General features: G+C 41.4%; 1 non-coding gene across 1 annotated transcript; it reads left to right on the top strand.

Moving 5' to 3' along the window:
* The first annotated feature begins 10,734 nt into the window (after positions 1 to 10,734).
* Positions 10,735 to 10,860, top strand: LOC139031167 (small nucleolar RNA SNORA48). Its single transcript, XR_011483571.1, has one exon. It is a non-coding gene; the product is annotated as a small nucleolar RNA SNORA48 (small nucleolar RNA).
* The last annotated feature ends 599 nt before the right edge of the window (positions 10,861 to 11,459 follow it).

The following is an 11,459-nucleotide window of genomic DNA, read 5'->3' as shown; positions in this document are numbered from 1 at the left end:
TAATTCATTCTACTTTTCTTGCTTGCCACAATTTGGGTTGTGGACTACCAACAATATGAGGACTAAGGATGTTTCTGGGGTATTCTACTTAGGTATGACATATATTTTTGTGGAATGTATTAAAACTACCCAGGAGATTTTGGAAACTCCCCTACACTGGAGTTTGATATTCATTTCCCAGCAGCAACCCAAAATATCCTCAAGGCTATATGGAAACACAGAACCGATCAAAGGTCTTATTGAAAACAACAAACTGCCATGTTGGGTGATTTACTCAGAAAAAAGAACTTTAAAAATATTCACTAGTGCATCGACTCTCTCAGAGGCCTGGGGACCAGGATTAGAGGCTCTCCCCCCGCAGGCAAAGTGCCCCAAAACATGCTGAAGAACCAGCTTCACGATGCGGCTGCCCCTGCAACTGCCACTACCCCATCACCAGGATGCACTCTGAGCGGCTCCTGCTTGTTCACACCCTGACTCTGACTCAGGAGCCCAGAGTAGGTGAATCTGATTGGCTGGAATTTATTATTCAGCAGCAAGGAAGGCTTAGAAAGTGATTTGCTATTATTTTTAGCCTAAGGCGAGAGCTACCTATCTTTTGAGGAAGGGATATGGATACTCACTAGACACAAAGAATGTAAAATGTCCATCCTCTAGACTAATGCAGATGAACAGCTAGCGTTTTTACAAGAATCTGGACATTGGGTGACCAGAAGTTCTCAAAGGGATTGATAATACGCCATATACCATTTTGAACTGCTTATAGAAACCCATCATGTATAAGGCACGATACACCAGGTAACAAACTCTCGCTGTCCTTGGGAGACTACAGTCCAGTTGTGGAAGCAAGACTTATATCAATAAGATCTTTAAAGGTTGAAGTAATCAAAACGCAAGAGCAATGCAGACTCCGTAACTGCTGCTCCAAGCAGAGCCTGAAGGAGGACTTGAGTCAGGCGGTCTACTTTGGAAGTGATCCCAGGAAGCAAAAGTCAGGGGGTCAGAAAAACGCATGGGAAAAAGAGGAAAAGTCAACATAATAGCACCATTTAGAGGTCACTGCGTGGACAAAGAGGGTTAATTTCTGCCAGGCTCTCTAAGAAATGTGTTGCCGTTGTTCAGTTGTTGAGTCATACCTGACTCTTTGCGACCCCATGAACTGCAGCACACCAGGTCTCCCTGTCCTCCACTATCTCCCAGAGTTTGCTCAGATTCATTTCTGTTGAGTCAGTGATGCTATCGAACCATCTCATCCCCTGCTGCCCTCTTCTTTTGCCTTCAATCTTTCCCAGCATCAGGGGCTTTTCCAATGAGTCAGTTCTTCGCATCAGGTGGCCAAGTATTGGAGCTTCAGCCGCAGCATCAGTCCTTTCAATAAATATTCAGGGTTGCTTTTCTTTAGGACTGACTGGTTTGATCACCTTTAAATCCAAGGCACTCTCAAGAGTCTTCTCTTCTTCCAGCACCACAATTCGAAGGCATCAATTCTTCAGCACTCAGCTTTCTTGATGGTACAACTCTCACATCCATACATGACTACTGGAAAAAACATAGCTTTGACTATATGGACTTTTGTTGGTAAAATGATGTCTTTGCTTTTGTCTAGGTTTGTCTAAGAAGTATACAGAATAGAAATGTCCATAGCAGATAAAAATATTTATCCACTAGCTCCCACACCCTACTGATGCAAGCTTTCCCCCAGGAACGATAACTCTCCCACACTTTCAGGCTGGGCTTGTTCACAGCACAAGTTCCCTTGTATTGGAGAAGCTTCGTGAGGGAGGGAACTTGAAGCAGATGAGCTGGAATGAGGTAAGTCTGAGCTTGCATGATCCCTTCTACCACAACTGCAGCTGAAATCAGAGGTGAGACAATGGGAGGTGATAAGGGCACTAGAGGTGCCTGTTAACAACTGTCAGCCTACAGAAAAGCTTGATAGAGGTGATGCATTCAAATGAGTACAAGGTTGCCGCAGGCCTGAGTGTTTGTGGAGGCTTCCTCAGGAGGTTGGACTCCAACTGAGCCTGGAAAGAATTGATGGAATTTCTCATGCTAGAAATTTTGCAACACAGGAAGACTGGAGTTTTCCAAAGTCTGGCTGTGCTAAAGGCAGCTATTATATATTCCTGTGCATTATACCACCATGATTCAGCCTATAAGCTATTTCTCGGAGTAACATTACAGTGAGGTGATGGCATTTAAGCATCTTTCAAATATCTGCCTGGGCTTTGACACCAAAAAATATTCCCTCAATTCAAGTGATTTTAGAGTACTAGAAATTACAATAAAGTTAACAGCGGTTATTTAGTCCCTGTGAACAAAAAGCACAGCCCATGATAATTTAACTTAAAGATAATTTTGACAAACTAAGATACTGCCGCTGAGTAAAACAGGTGACGCATTTCCCTCTGAATTTTCATAGCCTAGCTTATAAGGACTCCGTAAAACAAAAATAAACTTCTTATATTTAGCCATCATGTCAAAGTGTTTACAATCTTAATGTAAAATGCAAGTATTTCAGTAAATATTTTTTCATTCACCTCATCTTTGTTATTGTTGTCAGTGATGTCAACTCATAATGGAATAAATAAAACTCCATTTCTCTTAAAATGTATATGATATTGACTTTATCTAAACCCATCTTGCATACTCCCTAATGTATTTTCAGACATACAAATAGCAGACTTACAAATGCATAAGGTTATTGGTTTACCTCCTTCCTCGTTTGATACGTACTCACTGCCACTGAACTGGGATTCCTTACTCCTTACTCCTCTTTTCCCCCCTGTGAATAATCTCTTTATGAACAATTGCTAACCCGACTTAAGTTGATAACACTATAGAAAGGCATAGAAATATATACAATAATCCCATGGCCTCAGATCCTATCCATTCCCCTTTGCCCTCAGGTCAGTGATGGCCCTGTGAGTGTTCTGTGCCCTGTCCACCCCTACCTTCTTCCTCTTTCATCATCTCAGATGAAGGGAATTCCCACCAGAGACAACTACTTACACTTACAAGTCCTTTAAAAATGTCCTTCTTCTTTCCTTCCCTTCTCCAACTTCTGACAGTTTCCTCAGGGAAATGCCTAACTCTTTGCTCAGTGAAATAAGATAATATTCCTGAATCCAATCTGTAAATTGTAAAGCAAAAAACAAAGGTTATTGCTATCACTTACCATCTCCCCAAATAACCCAAGTTAGGACTGATGAGTAGAGCCCATGATATGTGTTTCAAAAAAAGAGAGAAAACTCAAAAGTTTCATAAATAAACTCTCCTTTATCATTCCAAAAGTATACATAGTAGTTGAGAAATGTACTAATCTATAGAAGTAGAAAATAAAATATCTGACCTAAATCTGAGCACCCAAAATTAGCCCAGTTTTTGGCTCTGTCTTTTTATCTATGCATATTTTCTTACAGGTATGGCCTTGGCTGGGCTTCCCTGACAGGTCAGCTGGGAAACAATCTGCCTGCAATGCAGGAGACCCTGGTTTGATTTCTGGGTCGGGAAGTTCCCTTGGAGAAGGGAGAGTCCACCCACTCCAGTATTCCTGGGCTTCCCTGGTGGCTCAGGTGGTAAAGAATCCCCCTACAATGCAGGAGACGTGGGTTTGATCCCTGGGTTAGGAAGACCCCCTGGAGGAGGGCATGGCAACCCACTCCAGTATTCTTGCCTGGAGAATCCCCACGGACAGAGCAGCCTTGCGGGCTACAGCCTACGGAGTCGCACAGTCAGACAAGACTGAGTGACCAAGCACACAAAACACGGTCATGTCTATAATTTTGCAGCCTGCCCTTTCAGTTAACATCATAGTATAAAAACTCCTAATACATACTCCATTACATCCTACAGAAGTAATATTGTATTGAAATTTTACACAATAAAAATGCCAGCACAACTAACCTCTTAAATCTTTGAAGGTATTCAGACATCCAGAATTTAAAACATCCATAAATTTTTCCAACTATCCCTTCTAATTAAACATACCTTCGCTCAAACTATTAAAAATAAATATATGCACATTACATAGGTTAATTGTATGGTATATAATTATATCTCAGTAAGTACCTTGGACTGCAAGGAGATCAAACCAGCCCATCCTAAAGGAAATCAGTCATGAATATTCATTGGAAGGACTGATGCTGAAGCTGAAGCTCCAATATTTTGGCCACCTGATGCAATGAACTGACTCACTGGTAAAGACCCTGATGCTGGGAAAGACTGAAGGCAGGAGAAGAAGAGGACGATAGAGGATGAGATGGTTGGATGGCAACACCAATTTGATAGACATGAGTTTGAGCAAGCTCCAGGAGTTGGTAATGGACAGGGAAGCCTGGTGTACTGCAGTCCGTGGGTCACAAAGAGTTGGACAGGACTGAGCAACTGAACTGAACTGAAAGCAGATGCTAAAAAAATAGCAACAAATACAAACCATGTCCCCCAAATGTGATATTTTAATTAATTGATTGGGTGACAGGATGATTTGTTGAAATATTAATTTGTGTTTTGGCCCGTGCATTTTTCTTTATCCTCAATCCAGATGTTAGTCTCAAGACTTTGAATTTTCTTTCTTCAGAGGTATTTGCATGACCAAGTAAAAGCTACATGAACCAACTTTGACTTCCAACTTGCATAAAAATCTAAACTCATTGAAAAGCTTATGCATTTCTTAGAGATGGACAGGAGAGAGGGAGTATCCTTTGAAAGTAACTAGAGGTGAAAAGGAGGGCTGTTCTCAACTCTGAGAAAAGTCAACAGAACTCTGAGGCAGCTGGCACTGGACTGGGTACCTGCCAGGGCCAGATCCCCAGCACTAGCGTAACCTGGATCACCCAAACTTGCCATGCCTCACCAGGGTCATCAAATTATTCACCTGAACCCATAAGACAAAAGGCCCTCAGCGGCTGGTACAGGCTCCAGTGGAAACTAGGGTTGACTGCGGGGTCAACAGAACGCTTCCCAGGAACTTTGTGATTTTAAGAGAACCAGGTAATTTTGCCTGAACCCTTGCAGTAAGCACAAATTAAAGCTATCAACAGCCTGGAAGCCAATGATGTGGACTCAGGTTTAAACTGGCTTATAAGACAAAAAGAAAAGCAATTGTTTTCATTAAGAGCATTCATGTTCACTATGGGCTTCCTTGGTGGCTCAGATGGTACAGAATCTGCTTGCAATGCAGTAGACACAGGTTCAATGCCTGAGTCAGGAAGATCCCCTGGAGAAGGGAATGGCTACCCACTCCAGTATTTTTGCCTGGAGAATTCATGGACTGAGAAACCTGGTGGGCAAGAGTCCATGGGGTCACAAAGAGTCAGACACGACTGAGCTACTAACAAAGCGTGTTCACTTTACTAGTACTGTAACCATATAGATTGCAATTGTTTTCTAAGTATCATCTCATATATGATATTACTACTATGATATTACTTTCTTTTTTAAAGAAAGTCTTTTTTCTCCCACAATGGAGTCAGTTCAGTTCAGTCCCTCAGTTGTGTCTGACTCTTTGCGACCCCAAAGGCCGCAGTATGCCATGCCTCCCTGTCTATTACCAACTCCCAAAGTTTACCCAAGCTCATGTCCATAGAGTTGGTGATGCCATCCAATCATATCATCCTCTGTTGTCCCCTTCTCCTTCTGCCCTCAATCCTTCCCAGCATCAGGGTCTTTTCCAATGAGTCAGCTCTTCACATCAGATAGCCAAAGTATTGGAGTTTCAGCTTCAACATCAGTCCTTCCAATGAACACTCGGTACTGATATCCTATTGGATGGACTGGTTGGATCTTCTTGCAGTCCAAGGGACTCTCAAGAGTCTTCTCCAACACCACAGTTCAAAAGCATCAATTCCTTAGTGCTCAGCTTTCTTTATAGTCCAACTCTCATATCCATACAGGACTACTGGAAAAACCACAGCTGTATTACTCTATTTTAAACCTGGAAGGGATCTTGTAGAACTAGGACATCTCATCATTACAGACTAAAAACTTGAACCTGAAGAAGGTTAAGTGAATCCTTCAGAGTCACAGTTTGAACCTGAGGTAGAATCGAGTATCCTCACCCTTAGGCAGTGCTGTCTCAAAGCAGGGTCTGTACTCACGACCTTAGAGTGCCAGATGAGTTTAAGAATTTTCTACAGTTTGTTGTGACCCACACAGTCAAAGGCTTTTTTTATCCAATAAAGCAGAAGTAGCTGTTCTTATGGAACTCTCTTGCTTTTTCGATGATCCAACGGATGTTGACAATTTCTGGTTCCTCTGCCTTTTCTAAATCCAGTTTGAACATCTGGAAGTTCTCAGTTCACGTACTGTTGAAACCTCGCTTGGAGAATTTTGAGCATTAATTTGCTAACATGAGAAATGAGTGCAGTAGCGTGAACATTCATTGGCGTTGCCTTTCTTTGGGACTGGGATGAAAACTGACTTTTTCCAGTCCTGTGGCCACTGCTGAGTTTTCCAAATTTGCTGACATATTGAGTGCAGCACTTTCACAGCTGGATTTAAAGCAGCTCAGCTGGAATTCCATCACCTCCACTAGCTTTGTTTGCAGTGATGCTTCTTAAGGCCCACCTAATTTCGCACTACAGGGTGTCTGGCTTTAGGTGAGTGATCACACCATTGAAGTTATCTGGTTATCTATTAAGATCTTTTTTGTACAGTTCTTTTGTGTATTCTTGCCACCTCTTCTTAATATCTTCTGCTTCTGTTAGGTCCATACCATTTCTGTCCTTTATTGTGCCCATCTTTGCATGAAATGTTCCCCTTGTATCTCTAATTTTCTTGAAGCGATCTCTAGTCTTTCTCATTCTATTGTTTTCCTCTATTTCTTTGCATTGATTGCCGAGGAAGGCTTTGCTATCTTTCCTTACTATTCTTTGGAACTCTGCATTCAGATGAATATTCAAGAAGCAACAGTTAGAACCAGACATGGAACAACGGACTGTTTCCAAATTGGGAAAGGAGTACGTCGAGGCTGTATGTTGTCACCCTGCTTACTTAACTCATATGCAGAGGACCTCATGCAAAATGCTGGGCTGGATGGGGTCAAGACTACCAGAACAAATATCAATAACGTCAGATATGCAGATGATATCACTCTTATGGCAGCAAGCAAAGAGGAACTAAAGAGCCTCTTGATGAAAGTGAAAAAGGAGAGTGAAAAGCTGGCTTAAAACTCAACATTCAAAAAACTAAGATCATGGCATCTGGTCCCACCAGTTCGTGGCAAACAGATGGGGAAACAATGGAAACATTGACAAACTTTATTTTCCTGGGCTCCAAAATCACTGCAAATGATGACAGCAGCCATGAAATTAAAAGACCCTTGCTCCTTTGAAGAAAAACTATGACTAACCTAAATGGCATATTAAAAAGTAGAGACATTACTTCGCCAACATAGGTCCATCTAGTCAAAGCTATGGTTTTTCCAGTAGTCATGTTTGGCTGTTAAGAGTTGGACTGTATAGAAAGCTGAGTGCCGAAGAATTGATGTATTTGAACTGCAGTGTTGGAGAAGATTCCTGAAAGTCCCTTGGACAGCATGGAGACCAAACCAGTCCATCCTAAAGGAAAACAGTACTGAATATTCATTGCAAGGACTGATGCCGAAGCTGAAGTTCCAATACTCTGGCCACCTGATGTGAAGAACTGACGCCTTAGAAAAGACTCTGATGCTAGGAAAGACTGAAGGCAGGAGAAGAAGGGGATGAAGAGGATGAGATAGTTGGATGGCATCATCAACTTAATGGACATGAGTCTGAGCAAATTCCAAGAGTTTGTGATGGTCAAGGAAACCTGGTGTGCTGCAGTTCATGGGGTTGCAAAGAGCTGGACAAGACTCTGACTGAACTGAGATTGATGAGTTATCAAATCCCACCAGACAGCCTTGTAGCTGTCTTCTCTTTAGATAGAGTTGTTGAGCTGGATCATCATCACAGGTTTAGTTGTGGTAAAGCCTGGCTTTAATGCAACTCACTTGAGGAAAGTGGGCTTTAAAGTTTGTAAAGATCACCAAACATGTAATTGCAACCCAAGTCACACACTTAGCGCGGCCATTCTCCCAAGAACAGCTGTGAGCAACTGTCATCATTAACGGATATTGTATAAGAAAACCACATTCTTCCCTCGTTTGTTTCTTTTTTCCTATAATGACCTTAGAAAGACGCATTTGACCTACATTTCTACTAATTCTATAACATAAGGATAATGTAGTTCAGAAGTGAAGGATGGCGGAAACAAAAACAAAAGATGCGAAAGTCAGAAATATTGTGAAATAAAAAGATATGACACATGCAATGTGCAAAGGTTAATGGTACATAAGGCCTTCCCTTGTAGCTCAGTTGGTAAAGAATCTGCCTGTGATGCAGGAGACCCCAGGTTCAACTGCTGGGTTGGGAAGATCCCCTGGAGAAGGAAATGGCAACCCACTCCAGTATTCCTGCCTAGAGAATTCCATGGATTGAGCCTGGAAGGCTACCTTCCATGGGATTGCAAGAGTCGGACACGATTTAGTGACTAAACCACCACCAATGGTACATAAAGATATGCATGTGATAATGCATACAATTATAATGAAGTAGATGCTTTTTGCTAGTTGTACATGGGTTAGAAAAATCAGGATGGAGTCACATAACTGTGCGTGGTTTATCTTGACACGTGCAGAACTGTTCTTTTCATTGTCATCCTTTCCATGTTGGTTAAACATTTGTTATGCATTTTGTCACCATTGAAGCGCTTTTCCTACTCACTAACTTAGAAGCAATTTAAGCAATTTTAAATTCCCACTCTGGGAAAATAAAAATGCCATTAGGAGAAAACACATTTACTTTGATTTATTCCTATCAATACATTGTAATTCAAAATGTATTTTCCTGATTACATCTTTGTTCAATAATTGCAACTACACAGTATACTTTTTGTTGAAGGAATCAAGTGTAATGTTTATCTTATAACTTCAGTAAGTTTTTGTTATCTGTTTGGGCTTTATTTATGAGAACATTTTTTTCTCATTATAAAAATATAAATATGTTAACAGTTCTCTCTGACAGATTATTTTGTGATATTACCAGGTCACAAATGTTGAAGTTAAAAGTTCAGAAATAGGGATTTCAGGGACAAATTAGAGGTATGATCATAATAGATTAAAAAATACTATATGTAAAATAGACAAGCAGCAAGAAACGACTGTATAGCACAAGGAATTATATCCATTATCTTATAATAGCTTATAATGGAATATTATCCGCCAAAGTAGTATATCACTATGCTGAACACCTAAAAAGTGAAAGTGTTAGTCACTTAGGTGTGTCCCACTCCTTGAGACCCCGCCAGGACTGTACGCCACCAGGCCAGGCTCGTCTGTCCATGGAATTCCAGGCAAGAATACTGAAGGGAGTTGCCATTCCCTTCTCCAAGGGATCTTCCCAACACAGTGATTGAACCAAGGTCGCCTGCACAGCAGGTGGATTCTTTATCATCATAAGTCAACTATAATTCAATTAAAATAAATGACTTTTCACCTTTAAAAAAGGAAGAGAGGTCAGTGCTCAGCCAGCAGCCCTGGCAAGACCTCATAGGGTTGAGGACCTCTGAGGAGTTTCCTCGTCCCAGTATCAGGTCCTGAGTGTGGTGGGATCAGAAACCTGATTTTGTCAAAGTACGCAGACTTGATCAATTCAACTAATCCTATTTAATAAATTCTCAAGGGATTGATCTATAAACCCAGGTGCAGATTTATTTCTTTATAATAGTAGTAAGAACTTGGGCTATGAAGTCAGCAGAAGTGGTTTCTGATCCAGGCTCACCACTAGTAACTCTGAGGGCAAACTGCCCTCTAAATTTCTCTGGGACTCAGTATTTGCATCTGTAAAATGCAACTGTCATGAGGATTAGAAGAAACATGTGAAGTGCCTAACACAATGCCCAGGTTGTGGTGAACGCTGGTTATCATGATGAGCACAACTGTGGAGATGACAGCGAGAGAGGAGGAGGGACAGGAAGACGAGGAAGCGGAGGAGAGAAGCCCGCAGGAACCATGAGGATTAGACATGCCAGCCAACCAGAGGCAGTCTGCAGAGAGTGAGGAGGCATTTGCTTAGGGGAGGATCAGAACAAAGTGTATTGAGTAGAATATTATAAAAGCTTGAGCCTTCAAGCCATGAGGATGTCGTGGCCATATCCCTCTGCACTAGGGATATGGCTATTTGGCAGACAGGATCAGTTGTTTCTATTCCAGTACCTAGAACAGTGCCTAGCAGATGGTACGTAATAGAGTTAATGGACAAACAGGTCGAGTACCCCAACCCAGAGGACAGTGATAATTTCTTGGTCTTCGGTTCACCTATTTCTGGACTCAATACAGGCATACTCTCTCCCACGTCTCTTCAGTTCCCACACTATATGACCACAGAATTTCTTCAGTAATATAATCAAATGTTTCACAGATTTCCCCATTACATCAATCACATTTAGACATTGTCTAATTAAACTCAAATCACTTTGTCATTCACTGTAATCATATTTCAAAATTCTGTGAGTTCTTCATTATAACCGAACAAGCATTTAAGGTAGAGACTAGCTAAATACTCCTCAAAGTCCTGTCTTCCTTTTCCTGGGCACACAGCTAGATTGTTTCTCATGCCCATGACTGAGATTTGACCATTGGTAAGTGTGCACAAGTGATGTACATTTCTTCCTTTCCTGGTCCATAAAATCTTCCTATTTAAAATTCAGCTCCCTTGTCCCTGGCCTGGGTAGAGTGGCACCTGGTTGGTTGTCTCATATCAGGGGACAAAACAACTCCTTGTTTATCCCACATTGGCTTTTGCTCTGTGCCCATGCCTGGCTCATGCCCTGGACACGTGGGAAAAAAAAAAAAAATTCAGCTCCCTATCTCCCTCTGTCCAGATGAATGTAGAGAATCCTGTGGCCCCAGGAGATGGTAGAATCAATGAAAGGAAAAGCCTGGGTCTCTAAATAATCACATGGGCCAAAGTCTGCCTCTCTCCTCACCATCACATGCACACATATCAACCTCCATTGGATTTCGATGTGAATGAGAAACAGATCTTTATTGTATCAAGTTATTGGGACTTGGGGGTTATGCTTATAGCAGTTACCATGTTCCGACTAACTTAGAACCGTAATCATGTCACTTTATTGATTTTTATTTTAAATATGCATATATATTTCTTGAGAATATTAAAAAGTGTATCTTGAGAACTTGGAACGATTCGTTTTTTTCTCCTGTGTTTCATATTTACATGGTTACCCAAGCATGTCCTCTTTCTTCTGTCCTCTTAGTCACCCATATCACACCAAATCAATCAATCAGCAATCAATTCTGCTACTAAATATTCATTACTCTTCATCCCCACTATCTGTACCTGTTTATTAGACCCCTGAGTTTCCCACCTGGATCACTGAAATAACCTCCTATAGTTTCTACTTGTCTTCAGTCTTTT

Source organism: Odocoileus virginianus, chromosome 25 (assembly GCF_023699985.2).
Source record: "Odocoileus virginianus isolate 20LAN1187 ecotype Illinois chromosome 25, Ovbor_1.2, whole genome shotgun sequence".
NCBI classification, from domain to species: domain Eukaryota; kingdom Metazoa; phylum Chordata; class Mammalia; order Artiodactyla; family Cervidae; genus Odocoileus; species Odocoileus virginianus.
The sequence above is the reverse complement of the archived record's forward strand: the minus strand, read 5'-3'. Positions and strand labels throughout refer to the sequence as shown.